Here is a 23300-nt window from a genome sequence, read left to right as displayed (position 1 = left end):
GCTCACCAAGCAGCAGGCAAGGCTAATCAGCTCTCCTCCCCTGACTAGCTGCATTTAAGCCCAGCCGGGTGCTCATGTTTAGCCTAACTGGCAGATTTGGGTCCAGCTGCACCCGGCCCTAAACCAAGCCTGAAGTGAACCCACCTTGTCCCCCCCACAGACCTTCCCACCCCAGTGTCCCCCCAGTCTGGCCAGCTGCCCAAGCCGCTTCCTCCACACCAAACAGAACTGCCTCATGGGCTGGCTCCCGGGTGACCAGTTAGCCAGCCGAACTGGGAGTCACGCTACCCGCGTTTGGCTCCCGGCTCTGGGCGAGTCACGCCATTTGCCTGCGCTAAAGCTCCGGCCCCAGGGTTAGACGTCTGGTCTGTGGGGACCTGTGGGTGGCTACGGGCCACCACACGCACCCTCCCCGTGCTAACTCAAACGCCGCCGTCCCACACGGCTCTGTCTCAGAGGGCAGCGGTCGCCTCTTCAGGTGGGAAGACCGGCCAACAAGAAAAGAGCCCAAAAGCCGACATTTTCCTAGCTAAGGGTTCATCGTCCTTGAGCACCTGCTCCTCTGGCTCGTGTTCTTTGCAAGGCACTCCGTGCAATCCACACAGCCCAAAGGGAGGAACTCTGTGCCGCAGAGAGAGCCAGGGCTCTTTCAGATGTCAGTGTCCACAGCTGCTGTGTTGATTTTGAGGGAACAAACGTGCCTAGAGAAACAGAGAGGTTAACACGACCCTGTCGCCGCTCAACGCTACAAGGAGCGCGTACAGAGCTCTGCGGTGAGCACACAAAAACCTTACTTGGAAAGGCATCGATGTAAACACACAGAAGAATAAGAATGGAAACAAAATGCACAGAATTTCAAAACAGGCAGTAAAGGAGCTTGTAATTAAATCATATTAAAGGCCCCTTTTTCAGAAAAAAGGACAGGGGCTTAAAGCTGTCCTCTTTAGAAGGTTTTGTAAAGTAATTGTTCTCATGAGGAGACGAAAGTTGCTGGGGGCTTGAGTTTTGAGTTGGGGAAGACAGGTACCACCCTGCCTTTGGCAAGAGCAGCAGAAAGGAGAAGACGATGACACTTCTGGCCTGCAACATCGTCTGGCTGATCCGGCTCAACTCCCTTCTTTCACGACTAAGCGATCAGGGGAGAGCTCAGGGCGGCATTTTGGACAGAAGAGTCAAAGGCCGGCAACCGGTCTGCTTCGGCCCCGGCACTGGGGGCTTGTGGGGGCTTTCCATCTGGAGAGCAGATGCAGACGTGTAGGTTGGGAAGTGGGGAGGGAGGCGGGAGAAGATATGGCAGGGGCAGGGAAGGGGAAAGGCAATTAGGGTCTCCAACTCTGTTGCATTTTGAGTCTGTGGCTGCAAGTTTCTCTTCCTCTACTTCCAAAAGACTTCTTACCTAGCTTTGCCAGGCGCTTTGCAATGGGGAAGAAGGTGCTATGTGAACACAGGGTCTTAATATTGCCTGGGAGCCCTTTGATTGTTGAAAAAAAATGCAGAAAATAAAATTTAAAAGGACACCCCCCCCCAAAAAAAAAATCAGGAAAAAACCCTGCTGGACTAAATAAGGAAATGAATTCCCCTAATTACCACAAGATGCTCCCCAAGTCTGACAGTATCTCTTGGAGCAGATGTGTTCAAATAATATTTCCTCGGCCTCCAGCCTGCGTGGGCAGATTCCAGCACCAGCCACTAAATGTTAAAAAGTACCTAATGAGCATCGACATTAAGAAACAGCCTTGGCTTTTGGTGTCTGCATTTTTCCCATCCTCCAGGCCAAGTTGCAAACATTTTGTTGGTATTATTCACATCAGAAAGTGCTTGGTTTTAAAAAAAGCAAACCACTAAAATCTGGATCCATGAAAGCAATTGCTAGAAAGGAAGGACTGGAGTCCTTGAAGTTCTTCTGTAGACAGAGTCAGCGCAAAAGGGCAGGTCTGAGCTTTTTCTAGCAGTGAGAGCAAACTGCCTGCCTTGCCCAGAAGGCCCTGCAGATGTTATTCAGGGATGAAGAATTATACGCACGCACACGTACATCCCAAGCAGGTTTCTCTCACTAATTTTCCATGTGATCAGCTGTATATGAAATGCTGCATAGCGATGGAGGTTCTTGGATCTTCTTCGCCGATCAACAGTCAAGGTTGCAGCTGCAGAAATGCAGCAGGCAAAATTATGCCAAGTTTTTCTGCACTTGTGCTTCCCTTGCTGCTTGGGAAGGGACTGTCCAAAGACCTCAGAGATTTTGCAGCAGACCCAAGAACAAATGTTCTGAATTCTGCCATCCTGTTGCCTCCCCTCTACCACCGGTGTTATAGAGCTGCTCTACAAACGTTTATGTGGAGATCATTATAGCAGCTTGTAAAGAACAACTTCACGAGAGTCTCTTTTCCACTTCCTTCTCCCCTCTCCCCATCCCTGTGTTGAGAGCAAGCGCTCTTTCTCTCCTCAGTGATCTCCATTATGCTCCGAAAGCAACTGCTTTAACGAGACAATGATTGCTTTAAACAGAAAAAAAATGCCCTGGAATGAGGAGACTCTGGGAAAATTTGCCTTCGCCTGTGGTAGCCACCTGACCTCTTACCAGAGCGATGTCGCGCATGTCTCTCGCAGGGCTCCATGAGGACAGAGATGGGATAGCTTCTTGGAAGAGCTGGAAATTACGAAATGCTGCTCGAAACCTTGCCAGTTAATCCTTCAAAGGCTGAGGGACAGGTCCCTACAGCTCTACGCTGACAGCAGGTATCTTCCCTGCTTGTTCCGAGCTCAGTTTCAGAATCCAAGATCTTGTCCTCCTCGGGGCCCCCCTCTCTACCCCCACTCTCTATCCTCGTTTCTGAACGAGCTCCAAGCTTGATTTCCTGCATGTTTGAATAGGACCAGCTTGACACAGCCTGCCTTGGGATGAAATCACCAACTTGGCTTGCCTTCTGTCTGAAAAACAAATCCTTCTGCAGGGCTTTCATCTAGAAAAAGGACAAGGATTCTGAAATGCAGGCAGGCCTCTGCCAAGTTCCTGTGAACTGCTGCCTGAGTAAAGCTTATGTTTGCTGTGTATTTAGCTTAGCTTTAATAAAGGTTACCTAGCTGAGATTTTAAGCTAAAAATAATCAATGAACCTCCTGTTTGCTCCCCTAGCAGCTTAAAATGAGGCAGTAGAAACACAGGTAAGGGAGATACGGAGTGCTTGGAGGGACTTGCTGTTTTCAAAGAGGAACGGGAAACCGTGCATGGGGAAATCTCGCACGCCGTGTGAGAAAAAGCACGGGCAAGCTCGGAGAAAGGGAAACCAAGAGAGCAGCCTCAACGTGAGAGGACCTTCTTCCACGACCCAATCTTCCAAGGTATTTCGGTCATGATAGGAATACCGTCTTCTGGGATACCTGGGCTTCGGCTTTCCTTTCACTCTGCAGAAAATGGTGATGATAATGCTCACTTAAGGGGAGCCGAGAGCTCTGCACGCATGGTATGCAAGCGGTATCATACCATCATAGCGGTGTGACGCCCTGAGGGCCTGCTGCACGCTGTGGTTCCTGCACTGGTTTCGGGACAGGGTTGTTTCCGTGACAGTCCTCCAATTTAACAAGCAATTGATGGGCTGTTCTAGCTAGGGATGGCAGGCAGTATTTGCATCCTAAACGAGTGAGATGCCAAAATGATCATGTACCTATTGTACCGGGTTTGCCCCTAAACCTTGAAAACAGCTCAAGGCCCTTCCCCAACCCCTCTAATTTCCTTTCCCTGAACAGAAAATACAGTTTCTGTGCGCACACGTGAAGGAGTGGAGATGGGCAGTATGCTTCCCTCTCCCCGGCAAAGTGCTGGAGCAGAAAAGAGCAATAAGAGCTGTGGGCTCGGCGATGAGAGTTTGTCACGTGAGGGTTCCTGTGCTCCGGGAGTTTCTCAACCCAGCTCATTAGCCCAATCCTCCTCAGCTTAGGTGAAGCTGAACCACAAAACAAGGCACCACAACCGTACCGGGTTGTGAATGTGTTTGTTGGGCACACGCAAGCAGCTACAGGCAAGGCTGGGTTACGTCTCTACTCTGCAGGAGCTTGCACTGATTCTTGCTAACACTTCTCCTTGTTGGAGAGCTGGGATCTGAAAGCCACCATATGGTTATCATTGGTACCGGAGAAGCATGTGGCCAGGACATGTGTAACTCACATTTTCCTCTGGACCACACTCAGCCTGCACTTGTTTATTGTGGGGGAGGGACTGGAAAAATCATTGACTCACCGTCAGGAAGAAAACATTTAAAATCTTGAATTGAAAACGACTCTTTTTTAACAAAGCTTTTCGGCTGTTGCAGAGGAAAGGGAACAAGTACTGAGTGGGAAAGTTTGTGGGCTGCACAGCGTTTTCCCTCAGTGGACAGAAGTGGGAGGGATATACTGAAGGCACAGCTCTTTGTGGCACTGCTCTAGACAACGTCAGGTTTCTATTCTGGCCCTAGTCTGTACCTGGTTGAACCCATACAGAAAAATAAAGAGCCACACTACCTCTATTCAGGCAAGTCATGCCTGTTTCAGGCTTAGTTGGACTTAGGAATGTCCCCATCAGAAACGAAACTCAGATGGAAGCCATGCATCTCATCAGCTAGGATATAATGATGCGGGCAGACCAAAATGGCACTCTGCAAACAGCCCATGCGGTGCTAAACTGCGGTGTGCTGGGACTGGAGGGGATTAAAGGTTTAACCGGGAGTTCCATGCATTTCAGGTACAAAACACAGCTCTGATGAGCATTGACAGGCAACCCTGCGCATGTCATTTTGCAGCATATTGCTGCAAATCGTATTAATACGCGTTTTGCATATTAATGGATCAAAGCTTGCAATGCCTGTGTAGTTCTAACAGTCTTGTTTGATCTACAACGGAAGAAGAAAATAAGCCCGTAGAAAAATCAAAGACATAAAATGGCTGTGGGCAAAAAGTCCTCAAATCTGGGCAATGCTACCCTCTGCCCTGTTCCACAGCTGAATTCAACAGCTGCACTTGCGTCTGGTTCAGTGAGGCTGGCTGAAATGCATTCATCTACTCACAAAGCTCCTGCAGATCTAAGGAGGCTCTGCTGGGTCTAAGATCTGAGCCAAGCTTAAGCCTGGATTCTGTTGCAACCAGCTCCATTTGCCACGATGGATTCTGCCAAGCTTTCGCCTGAGCACGGGAAAGGCTTCCAGTTCTAATTCTCAGCTCTGCTCTCTTGCCTCTTTCCGTTCTTCCTCTCTCGTTCTGCTGCCGGAAAACACACGAACAATGGAGATTAGCCAGAGCTCGAAGGCCTTTCAAGTGTTTTCCAAAAAGCACGAAACCTCTGTCTCTATTCCTTGCTGGCGTCACACAAAGCCAATTCTCCCCCCACCCCACACGCTCTCCCAGACGTCTGAGAACAGCGAGCGCCTCACATAACTGAAGGGGGTTCCTGTCCTCAAATCTAACAAACAAGAAGATGACTGAACATCTGGAAGGAACAGATGCTTCTCATATCCCTGGACGGCGCATTTCAACGCGCAGTTCATGCCACCCAGGGCTGCCTACCCACGGAGAAAGGGAATATGGGCTCCTTGGCAGAGCGGCACCCATCAGCCACGAGTCAGAGAGCTGTTGGTCCACCCGTCTGTAGAGGTGCAGTTGGTGCCTCACCGCAAAGAACAGATTGAACGGCACCATCCACCTGATGGTCTCAAAACGCACAGCAAAGACAGGGAGGTATTCACAGCACGTGTGAGTAGCGATCCAGGAATAATTGGGGGTAAGCTGCTGGCTGAAGATTGTGCAGATGGGCACGTGCAAAATCAGCTGGCTAGCTCAACGGCCCCATGGCTCTGTCCTTTAGAAATTCTTCTCTCTCAGCTCACGCAGGGTGCACAGGAGAACCGACTCGCCGGTTCAGCCCGTGGAGTCTCCAAGCAGAAAGATTGAGGCATGTTTGCAGGTAAACAACAGGGACTAAACCCACAACCACCAACTGCAGAAAGAGCGATCTCTTTTTGTGGCCGAAACCACTGCCAGAGCAGGAGCCTCTCGTCTCCTGTTGCACAGCAAGAGCAGACAGGAACAAAATACACCTGTCCGTTAGCCGCGACACCCCAGCGCCCTGCTCGGGTACCACATTTTCTCTGCCTAGCACCCAAGGAAGCGGGAGCCGCTCGCTTCATCTTCCAGAGCGCGAGCAGCAGCACAGACTGAGGCTGCCAAGCCGAGGCTTCACGGGAAGGACACTTTGAAGACGGCTCCCACGCTGTTTGCACAGCCCAGCCCTTTGCAGTCTCACCTGTGGAGATGGACGAGTGAGATCATCCCTGCCGGGGTTGAGAAAGTCCCACCTACCGGCACTGGGAAAGGGAGACAAGGACGCGGCGAGCGCGCCGCTCTAGCCTGTACTCAGCTAAGCCGAGCCCCAGAACTCCAAACTCGTGGAAGTTTATAGTTCAAATCCACAAGGCATTAATCTAGTTCAGTCGCTTCCAACACAGCCACTAAGCTGCCAAGCAGCAGCGTAGGGAGTTACACAGAAATAATCCCAGCCCGAGCTTCTTGTGGCATCACAAATTGCCTGTGTCGTCAGTCAGCAGAAACCTGAGATGAAATTCTTTCCTTTGCAGTTAATTATTTCCAAGCCTTTGCAGCCTTAGCAGCACTGGTGAAAGGTGCTGAACTGACAGCCCTGGAGAAATAGGCTTTCCATTTGTCCACAGAGGCGGGCAGAAGCGAGCCAGTAGCGAGAACTTCAACCTGCTCTGCCAGCATGCTGCAAAGCTTGCGCTCGAGTCGGACTACTCTTCTTTCCACCAGTCTATGCTAAGCAGCTCTGCTCGCATGCCCCTGAAAAACCACAGCCTCAGACTCGTGTGGCTTAATTGCAGGGCCGAACCCAATGTGAATTTTACCCGTGTATCTGGCAGCCCTCTAAGGGTGAAGCAGCCTCCTCCAGACCCGTTGCTGACGTTTATTGCGGCCAGGTGCAAATCTTCTTGCGCTGGCCTCGCGCCACGAGACCAGCATGTTTTTAAGAATTTCACCCTCCTACCAGACAGTGTTTTTCAATATTTTGCATTAAATCTTCTGCTGTATTTGATTAGCCTGCAGCAGCTGTTTTCCACTCTCACAACAAATCATAAATCTATAAGCTTATGTGTGAGAGACTGTCTGTGCCTAAGAATGCGTGTGTCTGAGAAACCGCGTGGCTGCACAGCTGCCTGTGAGCCTGTACCTGAATACAGGCGTGAGCGAGAAAGAGCAAATCGATAAACTTTCACATATAATCAAGTTTGAATCTACGTTGGAGGCCTTATGATTATACAGGGCGGTTTATATATGTTTGTGTATACATGCGTGTAAGAATTCCCGCTTGGGTATGCAGACAAATCAGTCCTTAAATGAGCGTTTCACACTGCGAACGTGAGAATCAATGTTAATAAACGCTTGATTGCGCCAGTGTGAGCTCATGTATCTGCATATGCTTCTACGGAGGAAGGTGAGTTTTAGCACAAACACATACAACACACGAGCACGGGAATATCAGAGCCCAGGTAAGTAAGAATTATGAAGCCCTGACGCAACCATTCCCATGCACAAAACCACGACTCCGTGTGCAGTCGGGTTTGTGATTGTGTGTAGTCAGTCAAGAACTGCTGGTTGTGAAGCCAAGATCTCCTGTCCCATGGCTAATTCAGATAAGGAGAGCAAATGGCTGAAAGAGAAGGGAGGGGAAACTGCTACATACATTAAAAAAAAAAAAAAAAAGCGTCATTCAAAGACTATAAAAGGCAAAAGTTTGGATGAAGGAGAAGAGAGAGGGTTGCCAAGTCGTTACAAAAAAAAAAAAAAAAAAGAAAAAGAAGGAGCAAGCTGCTGCCAGGTCTTGGCACGTGTGCTTTTACTTGTATAAATCAGTCACTCTAGACCTATGGTAGTTCTTGCTGACAAGCTGTCAAGCTCCTTGGCTAGGGGAATAGGGCATGTGCTTTACATGCACTTACAGAATAGTAAACTGTTATTAAAAGTGGGAAAAAAACCCAGTCTGATTTACTTGTGGTTTTGCCTGCTCGGCTGTATTATCACAGAACAAATTCACTCGTGCGCGGGGTAGTCTGGGTGCATGGAAAACTACAGGCTAACCTCCCTGTGGAAGCACTTGACCTCTTAAGGGGATAAGGCAGAAACAAAACATCTCCAAGAACAGAGAGCACTAAATGAAGAAATAGGCTAAAGCCAGGGAAATGCTGCGTAGACTGCGGAGAGCACCGAGGGACACGGTTCACCCACGCTTTGAACCGGACGGACACCTTGCGAACGTCTCAGCCTGGTTCGGGAGACGGGGAACGCACCTCCAGGCAGGCTTAGATCACGGTTGGGACTGGGCTCGCTGCTACATAAAACCCAGACTCGTTAGCCGGGCCCCAGGAAAGCGCCGACGCGCGGTTAGCAGCCAACAGTCCCGAGCTGCCCGGGGGTGCGGCGGCGGGAGGAGGAGGTCGGCGCTTTCGATAAGGAGGGAAGCGTGGGGACGTGCGCTTTGCCTGAAGGCTGCTGGGACCACTGGCGAGGATGGGCTTTCGACGGCAACAGATAGGAAGGATGGATGCTCAGCTTAGGGGAGGAGAATTAAAAGCAGACAAGCCAAAAAAGGATTTAGAGAGATGTTATACGAAGAGAATAAATAGATAATTGTCTGAGGAAAACCTGACCAGACTAGTTCTCTCTCTGTATTGACTTTGCAGTGAAGTGCAGCCCCATCGCTGCCTTTCCACGTTATAGGGCATTCATCCTGTTTTAGCGCTCAGCGAGCTGCACCAACGCACGCACGTATATAGATACAGGCACGCACCGGTCTGGATGATCGGCCCGTGTTGCCCCACCAAAACACCACGTCGGCACTCATCCCGACTCCCACCCAGAACCCGCCAGCCTTCCCAAGACAGATGCCTGTTTTTCCAGTCTATACCACGTAACACACTAACTCATTTTGGACAGTAACACGGCACTCCCAGTGTCAGTCCACACACGGGGTTTTTAGCAAACGTGCTTGTCAGGCTATTCAAACCTAGAAAAATAAAAAGTAAAACCCAACAATGGTGTGAAATTTTACGGTGCTGTTTTGTAGCAGCACTTCCAAAACCAGCTTTGGCTGGAAGGCAGAGAGATGGATCATGCCGATCCAAGACCCACAAAATACACAGAGCATCCTTATTGGAAGAGATGAAGTTTTTCTGTATGTCTTTTACCATATTCCTCAGTTTATGGGATGTAACCCCATACCTCTGCTGTAAACCTGTTCTGATCAGTCCCCAGGGCTGGTTTGTCCTCGACAGCACATCTATGCCGCGCTCCGAGTTTTCCTGCTTATTTATTGTACTGATGTTTGGAGGAAAACGCTTTTAAGACAAAAACAGAACTATTTAAAAAAATAACTGTCTGCTAACAAAACAAACACCAGCAAGTGCTGCAGCCTAAGTTTCAACCCAGATTGAGAGCTTATTTGAGCACGCAAGCAGACAAAATTCCAGTAATAATCCTACCACTAATTCACAGGGAGTACAAGTTCTTCAGGACACGGACTGGGGATACAATGGAAAAAAATCAAGAAAATGAGATGTTTGTGTGGATTTGCAAAGCAAGGCTGTAGCCAAATCAAGCACTTAAGGTTTCCAAATCACAGCTCCTGGCCCCAGCTGATGGACTCACCGCCTCGCTAGTAAGGCTTCAACACATGACCAGAACAGCGTGCAGGATGCTTTGAAACGGCTTGTGCTGCCGAGGTCTCAGGGTGGATCGTGGGGAGAAGGTCAGACTTGTGCAAGACTCGTATGTTAAAGTAGATCACTGATCCAACCCATCCATTTAGGGTTATACGCCTTAGCGATGACTTCAGCATCTAACTGTCTTGACAACACCAGCGAGGAAGTACAGCTGCCAAAACGTTAATGGATCTAGGGCAAAACTCAGCCCCGAGCAGGCAGCCCGTGTAACACACAGGCACCTTAACCACCGTCAAAACAACGCTTAACCGGGATCTGAAGTTCCTAATAAGCAAACCGAATCGTTAGCAAGCACGTTCGCAACAGCAGTTACGTCCCTGGGTGGTCTCTGCAGTTACACAGAGGTCTGCCTCTAACGCCTTCGACAACTTTTCTACACGTTCACCGCCCATCTTTTACGGATGGGGACAGTGAGGTGCTTGCCCAAATGGTGGGTTGTGCAAGAGAGAGCTGTGACTGGACATCATCACAAAAAACACAGGCTCTGACTTTTTGAACAATAACAGCATACACCCAAGCCCAACCGAACCAAAAGATCAAGTACAAACGCCTCAGTCGTTAAGTACATAGTTATCTCGGGTAGTTTACTTTGGTCGTCTTTAAAAGGTGTGGCTGTGAACAAGTCATGAGGCATGGGGGATTAAAGGAAGGGGGAGTAAGAGGTTAATTGGATTCTATTTGGAGAGGGATTTAGGTTGGCTGTTTTTTCAGTCAGCAGCGCATAGTGGAACATGTCACTTGTAATTGAGCTAATGAAACACCTCTGGAGATAAAAAACCCAAGCTAAATTCAGACTTGGCTTAGAGACTTGAAGTTCATTCAGCATAAGGTTATGCAGAGATGTAACTGCTTTGTTTAAGGACAGCGGGCTGGAAAGGTAACGGCGGAACTGGTTTTACTTCGCAAAATCTGTTTTTTCTCACTCAAGGCTGCTGGACCTAGGGCTAACTAAGCAGAACGTTTTGTTACGGACACTCTTCCAGGACAGGAATCTAAACTCCGCCAATATGCTAATGCAATTTACTAAGTCCAGCCTCTCTCCTGCTCTAATGATATTATATTTGTTTTCTATAAATAGAAGAGGGAGGGCAAGCATTTTGCTCCATGGCTATGGCAACGGAACTACACAGGGCTTAGCTGAAAGAGGGCTGCAAACACCTGCCCTTCTCGATGCACTTTTATGGTGGGCTGCCATCTTCCAGCGCAGTTCCTTTCGGTTTTCACAAGGGGAATTAAGGGTTTGTTTTCTAGCCTTCAAAGCCGTGACAAAACCCTCTCTGCCCCAAAGCCAGACTACCAAACATGACTTGAATGCAAGTAAGGGAGCGCTGGCTTCCCAAGGCTGCCAAAAGGCTAAGCCAGAGTCCTGCAGGGAAGTGCATCCTCTTTGTGAAAAATGTTAATGATCTGAAATTACCTTGTCTTCCAGGTCAGGAAGAAAACCTTTAATAGGAAGGTATATCATGGAAAAAAAAATCTGAGACATTTTCAGGAGGCAATTTCAAAAACACAGAGGTATTTTGTCAAAAAAAAAAAAAGCCTGACTTTTCAAAATGAACCACCAACTCAGAATGAAAGTTACTTTCTAAATTAAAATGTTGCAGTGAAAATTAGCTTCCAATTTTGTGGGTTTTATATTCCTGCTTTGAGGATAATTAAAATAGTCCCGTAATTTTCTTTCCGAGACACTTTTAGAAAACCAAAACCCCACTTCTTCATTCCCCCTGTCTCCCTTCAGGAGTTTAAGAATAAAGTTAGCTTTAATGAGAAAAGAGGACGTACTCAACACCCCCAATAAAAAAAAAAAAAAACACAGTAATGAATTTTATGCAGTTGTATAATAAAAAATATTACGGGCATGAGGGCCTCAGTCTCTGTGTGCACTAGAACACTTCTGTGCCAATCTCACAAGAAGCCCCAAAACGATGTGGCTGCACCCTGTGTAAGAGAAAGCTGTAACAGCACACAGCATTGCATGAAACACAAAGTCACTGCCTGAGGAGATGGAGTGTAGACTTACACCTATAGCCCCTGCATAGACCGAGATGGCAAGTTGCTCCAGGAGGCTGGTTTTTTTATATCCTGGCAAGAGTGACATTTGTTCAGCAGGAATTGCCTCTTTCTCTTTGATTCCTCCTGCTGTGGTTTCATTCTTCCCTCACCCTGCTGAGGTTTGATTCCTCCTTCTCTAGCTTTAGGAAAGAAGACAGATAAGTAACTGCCTGGTCTACTAGCAGGTACCTAGAAAATGGAATGTCTCCGGTTAATTAAGGGATCAGAACAGCCAAGGTGCTGAAGGAAAGGAAAATGTGCCCTGCTATGTCAAGCAAGTTGCATTCTGTGCTGTTAGCTTCTTTGTCTCTCCCCACATCCAGCTCTGAGTCTCTATGTTGGACAGCAAACAAAAGAAAGGCTTTTTCAGAACACGGGTCCTGCGAACCCACTTTGAGATGGGAATTCAAGCTGCAGGCTTTCTGGCATCGTCACTAGCAATAAAGACAAAAACAGATCGTGCCCAGTTACAGCTCTGCAGCTGATTCAGTGAATTTGCACAAATGGCAACTGATGGGGAAAAGGCACCGTTGCCACCAGAGTTCAGCTAACAGTTCCGCTGCCAGTTCTCGAAGGAAAGGAATCCAGCTCCCTCCCCCAAAGCTGCATTGCTCCTACAGCGCCGAGGCAGAGAGGGGCAAAACTAGCAAAAAACTACTTAAGACATCATCTCCATGGAACAGCTTTATTGTACAATAGCCACTCTTTTGAGGAGAGCCATACTTTAAAGGCAATCTGTCCCAGATTATAAACCATAGAACATCTGAGGAGCCAAGAGCTTGCAATTTCACATTAAGTGCTATTAATTGTTCTGGTTATCATGTTGTGCTGTTTGACCTAACCTACCGATTTCCCCCCACTCCTGCTGCAAAACATCTATCACTTTTTATAAGGGTTGCATAAAGCTACAGGGAATGGTTCTGGTTTGTGTTAGCTGGATTGCTATAGACTTTAATAAAGCACCCATCACAGCTGCCTAGCCACACCATAGATCAAGCTCCTATAATTCTTTTCATGTCTCCAGAGGGGAAGGCTAAGCAAAACATAAAATATAACCTCCCAGTGCTTTATTTCTGGCTTGGAGAGGTGTCAGAGGCCACGCGAGCTTTCACTTTGTCCTTCCTCCCTTAGAATCCAGAGCAGCAGGCGGAGGAAGAGAGCGGGGAAGGCAAGCGAGGACAACAAGATGGCTGCACAGGCCGCACTCTTCACGTCATCGAATCATAGAGCCATTCTGTCACCTAACAGCACGCCAAGGGTAATACGCAACACTGAGCTACCGGCCCAGGAAAGACAAGTGTAAACAAGTGGCCTTTGGAAACTCAACAGCTAGGGTAGGTAGCTTTGTGATCGGCTTTTTTCCCTCAACAAGGCTACCGGGGATCAAGCCACTTGTCCCATGCCTACCTGTGGCCAACCTGGCAGGGAATCCCACGCAAAGGCTCATCACAGCTGAGCGTGCACGTACGAGTAGGGAGCGTGCTATATTCCGCCGGTTTTCCGGACACTTCTCTCACTGAACCTGTTGCATACAGGGTAGCGAATTCCCGGGATGACTCACACTAGCACACGTGTCAGTGGGATGTGTAGCAAACCCATCTTGTGTAGGAGCCTCCAGAATCTGCTTCCTTCTCTCCCACTGGAAGCAACAAGCTCGAGGCTCCTCTGCCCACTACCACTCAGGGTGGAAAAGGTGAGGAGGGGCAAAGAAACAACAGGTTTAATTCCCGTCCCCCATCTCTTCCTGGACGCGTTATTCCCTGTATCGACAGGAGAAATCCCGGAGAAAGGCCAAGAGTATTTCTTTGATAAGAGATCCACCCTGGCATTGTTCTATACACCCACCTCACAACAGCAAATTAATTCCAGAAGGTTAGCTCATGTCCGCACAACACCATTAACAGTACTGAACAGTAATTGCATCCTGCCTCCAGCAGACAGATCACAGAAATGAGGGGCACAAGTCCTGTGCAATACAGGCAGGACTTGGGCTTTGCCAGTACAGCCAGCTAGACTAAGAATTTCCCTGCGTTTTCTTTCTGTGAATTCGGGCACTACCAAATGTAATCATGCTGAGGAAGCATTCCCTCTAAGGAAGCATTCCTCTCCGAGATACCGGACGCTGCCCGTGCAACGCACGGCAGCCACGTTGCCTCCAGTTCCACGCAAAAACATCTGAACGCCTGCCAGATGGCGAGTGGAGGAAATAATGTGTATGTACACGGCCGTGCGTGGGCCTTCTCCTCAGATGGCGTGAATCCGTGACACTGGAATCACAATGCCCAATGATATAATGTGTAAAAACTGGTTTTAAAAAAATAGTTTTAAAGTAGAAGGAACTTGAGCAGAACTAAAATATTGAATTACCTCACTGTCAGATTAAAAAAAAAAAAAAAAAAAAGAACTGTAAGTCTTAGAGGAGAAACAAAATTCTGCCTCTAACACAAATAGAATTGTTAAGAGCAATCCACTTTGTCTGTTCTTGAAGGAGATTTTTCACCCTGGGCTTGTGCTCACTTTGGAAAAAGAGGCTGACCTGAGCATTTTTTAATTTATTTAAAACATAACAAGTCAACGCAAAGCCATTTCTCTCTGTTTGGCTCTTTCTCTGTATTAATTTCAATTCAATCAACGAGGCAGTTGCATAACTGTTGTTTATAATTGCTGTCACGTCAACCCTGAAACCGATCACTGCAACGCTGAAGTTATATAAAAGGTTTTGTTAGGATTTCAGTTATTTTTCTCATTTAAATTGTGGGAAGATGAAGTCCTACCCTGGAGAGTTGTTTTGGTTTTCTGAGCTCTGTTGCCTATTAGTTCTGTGCTTTGGTGTCTTTTCTTTCCAGTTTTGTTTTACACAGTGCAAGGGTCTGTTTATGCACATAAACTCTCCAAAAACAGTTCTGTGCACCCCATTAATACACAGGCTATAAAATACTGTGCTGAGTCAGAGAAGCAACTGGCAAAAGTAAAGTTCACAAAATGGGCAAGCTCTTAAGGAGAGATTTAAACACATTTCTGGAAAGGCAGACTATTAAAATGCTGAAGTGGACTGAGATTGTAATTTACCTTTGCTCTTCTGCAGCCAGTCGACTGTCACCCTTCAGTGATGTAGTACCAAACCCCGAGGGTGCATTTCTCTTGTCGTCTTCACTTACACACCGAAAAATGATCCTAGAATTGAGAGTCACCTCCTCCACCAGCCCACAAACACATCATGGTTTCCTTGCTCCTCTCCCAACCCTTCTGGTTATTCCCCTTCAACTCAGAGGTGTACTCACCTGGGAGACTTCTCCCCTGCCTCCAAAGAATTCAGGTGATCCATTTTACCCTCAGTTTTCTGTCTTTCTAGAGGCACAAGTGCCAGGGGCATACTCACAGCTACCTTAGGCCCAAGGTAGCTTCAAAGCTATACTGCCCTGCAGACTTAAACGCTTTAAGCCCACAAGTAATTAAGGACTGTACTTTGTTTTGGTGTAAATGAATACTGCCCATACTTATTTGATGTGCCTTCATACTTAACAGCAATCTGTTTGTAGCTGACATTGTTTTTTCTTAGAATTAGTCTGAAAATGTCAGAGTCTACGGCGAGAAAAAAATCAAGAGAAAAAGAGACCAAAGTACCACCAACACTCTCCCCTCCAAAAAACCCCCTCTCACGACCACAAAATACATCTGCTTCCTTACAATTAAGCGCTCCATTCCTGTGGAGAAGCTTGTTTAGAGATGAGCACAGGATGGCAGGAAACCACGCCTCTCCTTTCCACGCCAAACTCAAGAGAAGTTTGTAAGGGCTTCGTGCCCTTACAAAGAAGAAGAGCGAAGCAAGGATCGTGCTGGAGGTTTAAGCTAGTAACCTGTTTCATGCGATGAGACTTAACCAAGAAAAAAGACAGGAATACCAGCCGTTTCTGTAGGGAAGCAGCAAGGAAAGAGTTGGTCAATTGATATTTTTGTATAGTTGTCGTTCAAAATTCCTTCTGAATGAGCACATACAGATTGTGTGTGTGCGTGCACAGGGGAACAAGCAGTACTTTGTGAGAAAAAACTGTTATCTTCTAAATGATGAGAGTATTACAAAAGACAGGGCCTGAGCATCTAGCTTTATGTAGGCACACAGAAGTCTGGGAATGCAGCTTAGCCAGATGCAGCGGATGTATTCTCAAAGATACTCCCACATAAATCCAACCACTTGTATTTGAAATGGGGGGGTGTCTAAGAGTCAGTGACAGTGGCACAGCCACACAAATTAACATACAGTTGAGCAAAGCAACCCTTTTACGTTGAGGTCATTAACTTCAAAATTTGGATAGAAGAGTTCAAATTTCAGCAATCGGAGATAAAGGTTCAAGTGAGATACACAAATAGATGCCCCATGAGTTGCTCTCTAATCTTTACCCGGAGACCTTGTGACTGAGACAAAGGCAACGCATGATCAAAGGCAATCAACTCAAGCCTTTAGAGAGGTTTTCAAACACACGGTTTTCACTCTGGGCGTCTGTGGCCTATTTCTAAAGGATTTGTGAAAGGCAACTAAGAAAATCAGGGCTACTATCAGTAAGTGTAAATCTGCTATTCAAGAGCGCAGAGTCTCCTCTGAAAAAAGTGTTAACAGATCCCAAAAATGAGAATGACGGAAACCCACATGTCTCTGAGCTGTAACCGAGGCTCTAACATGTACACACTTACCCCTGCTCTCCTTGCTCATGGTCTCACAGCAATCTCTGCTCTAAGAATGGTGATGACAGTTATGCTCAGTACTCTGGAGATGCAGCACGCACAAGCAGCTTGTGAAACGCGCTTTATACATAATCCAAGCCAGGTTTCTCTTAGCAGCTTCATTTTCACCAGGATATCACATACGTAGGAACGGTGCAGTAAGCCCTGGGAGAACTCTGTTCCCTGCTCTACTACATTCTCAGTAGCTATCAGCTCAATCTCATCTCAGCCGGTCTCCTCTGTGCAAAAGAAATAGTACTTCATTACTGCCAGGAATAAAATGCTTAAAGGCTACAAGGAAGCCACAGAAAAACTTCAAGCGTGTACACTTGCTTTGTTAAGGACGTCTTAATGAGGTTTCATACTAAACTTAAACATATGGTTGTGCTTTGGAAAAATCCGCTCGAGTCACAAGTCTGAACCTTGATATGCATCAAAGGTATGCATTTCAGCAGTCTTGCCTTAGCTTTATGATAGTGTATGTTCATGTACAGGCTTTAGATTTGTAATGGCCTGCTAAGCATCACTACATACGCCTAACTGGGTCTGTCTGTCTTCAAAGAAGCAAAAGTCTTGCTTTTACAGGAGATCAACAAAGCCTTTAGATCTCGAACGTCATTCTCTCCAAAGCCTTCACTAGGTATGTTCCCCCTTCCAAATATGCTTCTGAAAAAATACGTCTGTCCCTGCGCAAGGTCCTCAGGAAAATGAGAACTCGAGATTAGGAACTCTCAACGCCCCCCTCATCCAAGGTCCTTTGTGGCTGCTCACTCTGCACCACGGAATGCTTTTCCGTTTTCGTTTTCGCTCCCGTGTCAGACGTTGATAGCAATTTGACTGCTAGTGCATCAATCACGCCAGCTTCTGGTTATTCACATAGGCTACTGGGCAGAGTTATAATCATTTCAGCCAGGCAGTCACAAAACTTCCATTTTCCTACCTGTGCCCGAGCTATGTGTTGATCCAGCCAGCACTCCAGCTCGGTCAGACAGGTGGGTCTGTAGGAAGCAAATTAATTTAATTGCAAGGGTTGCCAGAAACAGCAGAGGTGTGTATTTTAAGTCCCATGACTCTAGGCTGTTTCATGACTATTTTGAAGCTCACAGCTGCGATCACGATGGCTCTGTCTACTGTCCTTTTTAAACATCTTCTGCTTTGACTAATTTGATTAGGCTCATTCTCGGCTGGCTTTCCATGAATGAAACCCCGCTCAAAAGGTGGCCCCACCGCTTTTGCAGAATACAGCCTAAAAGAGAACATTAACAGAAGGAAACGTAATATACAATGGAAAATCAAACAGAAATGCGTACTTTACTCTTAATGCTCTTTACTCATGTAATTTCTCCCATCATCTACTAATGCTTATTTTGTTTTAAACTACCTCCCTCCCAAGACAGCTTCAGCAACAGTGAGTTCTCCTCATGCTCAACTGTTTTGAGACTAATTATGAGCAAAAGTTATAAAAGAATGCAGCAAGAGTTGCACCTTCTTACACAAGGTCTTTGTACTATAAGACAAACTTTGGTACAGTTAAATAACGACACAAAGCAAAGATATACTCCATAAAACATTAATATTTTAATGAAAAATCTTAGCTTCATGTTTCTATCCAAAGACACTCAAAACTAGTTTTTCTCCCCCCTTAATTTTGACCTATAATGGGACTGGTTTGGAGATTTTTTTTTTTGTATTTTAGAACATTTTTTTTTAAAGATTAAACAACCAGGCTAGCAAAAAGGTACCCAATACATACTTTTCTTATATCAAACAAGCTAGTATTTCAATACAATGTAACTATACAGAATATATACATTACACATATGATCACAAAGCAAACACTACAGGCTCAGAACAGATTTGAAAAAACATGATATTCACATTGATTACAATAACTCTAAAAATGATTGTAACGTTGAAACGGCACTTAGTTTACAAAAAAAGTCACAAAAATATATATAGCCACCAAGAACTATGGTTCCTGAAAAATACTAATAGCCAGATAGTATTATATAAAATGTGAAGTGTATTTAAACATCGTATACATTAAAAACCAAAACCAAAAAACAATTCTGTTAAGTCAATAAACATGCCAAGTAATCTAGCTGTGGCCAGCATCAACAAGAGAAGCTGTACTGTGGATGAGATGACAACTGGATATACGGCTGGTGACCGGAGACTGGCACAGTTAAGGGGGTTTCACTGTTACTAAAATGCACAAAGAAGCCCAACAATAATTTAATTCACATTTTTTCCTCCAGCTTACTCTTTTCCCTCTTCAGGGTTTCACCACAGGGCAGCACCTAGAGTGAAGGCACTGCAGGAAAAGGGCAAAGAAGCTGTCCAAGACCTTTGTGTAGCCAGGGCTGTAAGTCAGAATATCAAAAGCATGCATCAGCTAAACAAATGGTTAAACGAAATCACTCTTTCTGGGTACTTCAGCAACCCTCAGGAAGACTGTAGGTACAGTTGCCACACAGGCTGGCAGCACCAGAAACTGATTTGGCTTTTTTTTTCTTTTTTTTTTTTTAGTGCAACCAGATTTGTAGTTGAGACCTGTGGGACGCCGAATTACTGTCATAGCACACATTGAGTTAACAAAAACCCAGAGCAGTAAGTACTGTTGCATTAAAAAAATTCACATTTGTTTTTCATGGTACATTTCCTCAAATACTTTGAACCAACTCTATTTACTAGGGACCTCTGATGTGGCTGAGGCACCGTCTGGCCTTGAACCCTCTTATCTGTCATCACGATGCTATGGAATTTATTATGTCCATAATTGGAGATGAGAACCCTCCAAAACTGGGTTTCACCTTGTAAGCAAAACTTGAACTTAAATCGATCTGAATGAAAATTAGCTATTTTCCATATTCTGATGGTGTGGAAGTTGCAATGGATATAGGAGCAACAGGTGCTCCTACAGCTGCATTTTCTCCATCCCTGCAGGGTGCACAAAGCTCCCGTTCTATTTGCATATAAAATGCTTCATGGTTCGTCTCAGCGAGAGACCGGCAATAGTCTCAGTGCTCTTACATCCTGGGGCCGGAGGGGAAAGCCAGCAACCAAGAGCGACTGAAGCCCTCATATAAAAACTTTAAACCATAGCTTAAAAACAATAAAATTTTATCCCGTAAGGGACATATAGGGACCATAGTCTTATAAAATATATTTTACTGCATTGGCAGCTATTACTTTTTTAAAAAAGATACATGTGAACCCAGAACCCTTTTCAATAACCTAGCCTACTAATCTCTCAGTATGAGAGACTTGACCATAGTATCTGCGAGCCTGACAACTGAACTCAAACTGTAGTAAGACAGACAAATCATCAGGAACACACATCTTTTTTTGTGTGGTGTAAGAACAGCGACAAGCAGTTCTGACGGGGAGCTTCATTTGCTAGATGTGTAGGCATCCTCCCGGATTTCCAGGGGAGTTGTGCTATGTGTCTGCATCGAAAAACAAAACAAACCCTTACAACTTGGCCAAACCTCCTGCACAGCTAAAACATCGCTTCTTTTTCTTCCGCTCTTTGCGGGGAAATAGAAAGCTGCTGAATTTTTTTCCCCTCTCCCAAAACACTGCGTTAAATCAGGAAAAAAACTATCCCTTCCTTTCCCATTGTTCCCACCAGATGTACTGCTCTACACAACGTGCAAGGAGTAAAGACCCTGCACAGACTCCGAGAATCCGGGTCCCTTGCGTATGGCAGAACTTTGATAGTTCTGTGGTAGTGAAGGCACTCTGCTTGCAAAATAAATGGGTGAGGAAAGGAATTTTCCACTGAGTGCAAAGATTGGTGCCACATGGGAGAAGAATAATCAAAAGCGAGACATAAATCACTTTGTGAATCAATCTGGAGACTACTCATCGACAAAAAACTGCTGCAATGGGTCATACGTGTAGCTATTTGGAAGAAATTCTATACCACTTATAAGGGCCACAAAGACTGATGAAGGAGTAGAACATCTGCCATACAGGCTGAGAGTGATCGGACTGTCTTGTCTGGAGAAAGCTCGGGGGGATCTTATCAATGCGTAAAACTACTGGATAGGATGGAGCCAGACCTTTCTCAGTGGGCACAAACTGAAATACAAGGAATCCCATCTAAACAGACTAGAAGCTTTTTTACGGTGAGGGTGGTCAAAGACTGGAACACGTTTCCCAGAGAAGCTGGGGAGTCTCTGTCTTTGCAGATATTCCAAATCTGACTGGACCGAGCAACCTGTTCTGGCTGACTCCGCTTTGAGCATGAGGGTTGAACTAGATCACCTCCAGAGTCCCTTCCCATCTCAACCATTCTGTGATTCTGTGATCCTTGTCAAACAGCAATATAAATGCATACCAAATAATGCTGGGGTTTTTTTTTGGAGGGGGGAGGAAAAAAAAAAGAAAAAGAAAACGCAGTCCAGAGTTCAAAGCCCTCCGATATCGTATTGAAAGAAATTTATGCTTTAGGTTTAATCCTAAATGTCGTTTAAGGCAAGTTTCTTCTAGCTTAGTTATCTACCTTGCTCAATTTGGAATCTAGGCGTATCAGCAACAGAGGGTGTTTTAAGATGTCCTAGGTTTTTACATCTCTCCTGTGAAGAGCACCAGCATTTCAAAGAACTGAACACTTCCAACAAGTTAGGGAGGAGAGATAAAACGATATTTGTATTTAATCTGTGTTTGCCTCTATGGAGAAAAGATATTAACAAGAAACAATTACAAACAGGAAAATTAACAAGTAAACCCAACCCTAAAACAAACAAACAAAAAAGCCCCTCTAAGACCTCTATTGTTCCTGCAGTTGAAGCAGACTGAAAAGTGAGAACTAAATTAAGATGTTACACAGAGATTACAGGGTTGAAAAGATAATGTGTAACACAGTGCAATGAACAATGAAACCCATGACTTGCCTTGTACCAAGGTGTTAACAGTTAATGATACTCATTTCTTTTCAAGGAAGAACAGACTAGAACCACAGTCTTTTTAACTTCCCCCCCCCCCCCCCCGCCTTCTCTTTGGTATTCAGAAAGCCTTCTGACACAAAACTTTAAGTTTTAAAAATCCAATGTCCAGATATGTCTAATCTGTCTTTGCATATCTCCTCACCGATAAACTGTTTAGCAAAATATCTAATGGGTGAAAACTATCAGATTCTAACAGAAGACTATGCCATCTATACCTGACCACCTTTGATTATTACATCTGTACAGTCTGGAAATGTGGGTCAGTGTGAAGTACTTTTTACTACATGAATCACAAAGGATTCTCAAATACTTGCAAAGTGGAGTAACACTTCTCAGAAAAAAAGAAAATTATGTGTTTGAGTTCAGTGTCATAGCCCTATAATCCTGGATAAAACTCAACAAAAGGCATTGTCTTGTCTCCCTGGCTTCTCGGTTACGGAAACCAGAAGTGGAAGAGAACTGGTCTTTAAATTCAGCCCATCAACAGACACTGGACTAATTCACAGTACAGCATCCCAAAAAAAGAACTTCTCCTTCAAGCCCTTTTAAACAAGACTTACAAAGGTAGACATACAAGACTGAATTGTAGCAGAGAAGTTCTTTGCAGCATGTTTCTAAAACGCCCTTTGGATCTGGTGGAGAAACTTCATTCCAGTAACTTGGAAAGGTCCTAAATCCCAACTGTTTTCGCTCTATTTAACTAAAATGTGTGTTTTTTACCTAAAACACAGCAGAGAAAGATCGTTCAAGTCACTGACACCAAAGGGCAATAAACCTTTTTTCCTTACAAAAGTTGGCTATTAGTAGAAACAAGTCAGACCTACAGAGTATCAGAGCTGCCTAAGCTAACTGAATACAAATGGATCTTGCAATATAATACGACTTTTGTGTCTTCGGTTTCTTCAGGAGCGACCTTTCTCTATTGGTTTCATTTCCTCCTCATGTTTGCATAAAACAAATCCGGACAGAAAACATCAATTTAAAAAAAACCCCAAGATTCAAAGCTAAAGGAGTATATCATGCCTTTGGAATACTAAGATCAAGTAATACCTACTCGCTCAGCATGTCATCTGTAGGCGGTAGGCATTTGGCAGCAAACACTGACTTAACTTCAGAAGCAGTAAGAAAAATCACAAACCTCCTAATGTATTTCCTAATTTAGGTTTCAAAGCAGTAGTATAGCCCAAACAGCCTCGACAAAACAAGACTCACTGCTCCGAAAATCCCACACACTAAATTTGCAGCTTTTTCTAAATACGGAAAAATGAAATTGCAAATCTTTCAATTTATTGCTTACTTGAGCTGTGTATGTAGCTGGAGTAATGGCCTTTAATAAACCGAGTTGGCAAGGATTTAAAATGTTTTGAAACAGGAACAATTCATCATTGCTATATAGGCTTTTTGTAAACAACCCCCTGTTGGGTTAGAAAGTTGGCCTCTAAAGAGAATAAATTGCTTGTTTTGTCCAAAACAGACTAATAAAAATCTCAGGAACTATACATGCATATGTATAAACAAAAAAATGTGCAATAATGCACAAAAGAGCTCATGTTTTCCCATCTGTAAACTCCCTCTAGCTAGCTTTTGGAGATTAGTAAAAATACAGTATACATGACAGGGGGAAGTGACCGGAACTGCAAACAATCTGGCCACGATTTAAGAATTTCGGTTTGGGAAAACCTTCATTTTCATAGAAGGTTCCCCTTCTGCAGAAAGATACAGTCACGAGATATTTGTCAGGCTTGCACAGATATATACTCTTCTATCACCCTCAATTCATTATGCACCATTAGATTTTTCCTGGCCGCAGTATTTCC

This window comes from Phaethon aethereus, assembly GCF_964289735.1.
Source record: "Phaethon aethereus genome assembly, chromosome: 23".
Classification (NCBI taxonomy): domain Eukaryota; kingdom Metazoa; phylum Chordata; class Aves; order Phaethontiformes; family Phaethontidae; genus Phaethon; species Phaethon aethereus.
This window is presented reverse-complemented; position numbering follows the sequence as displayed.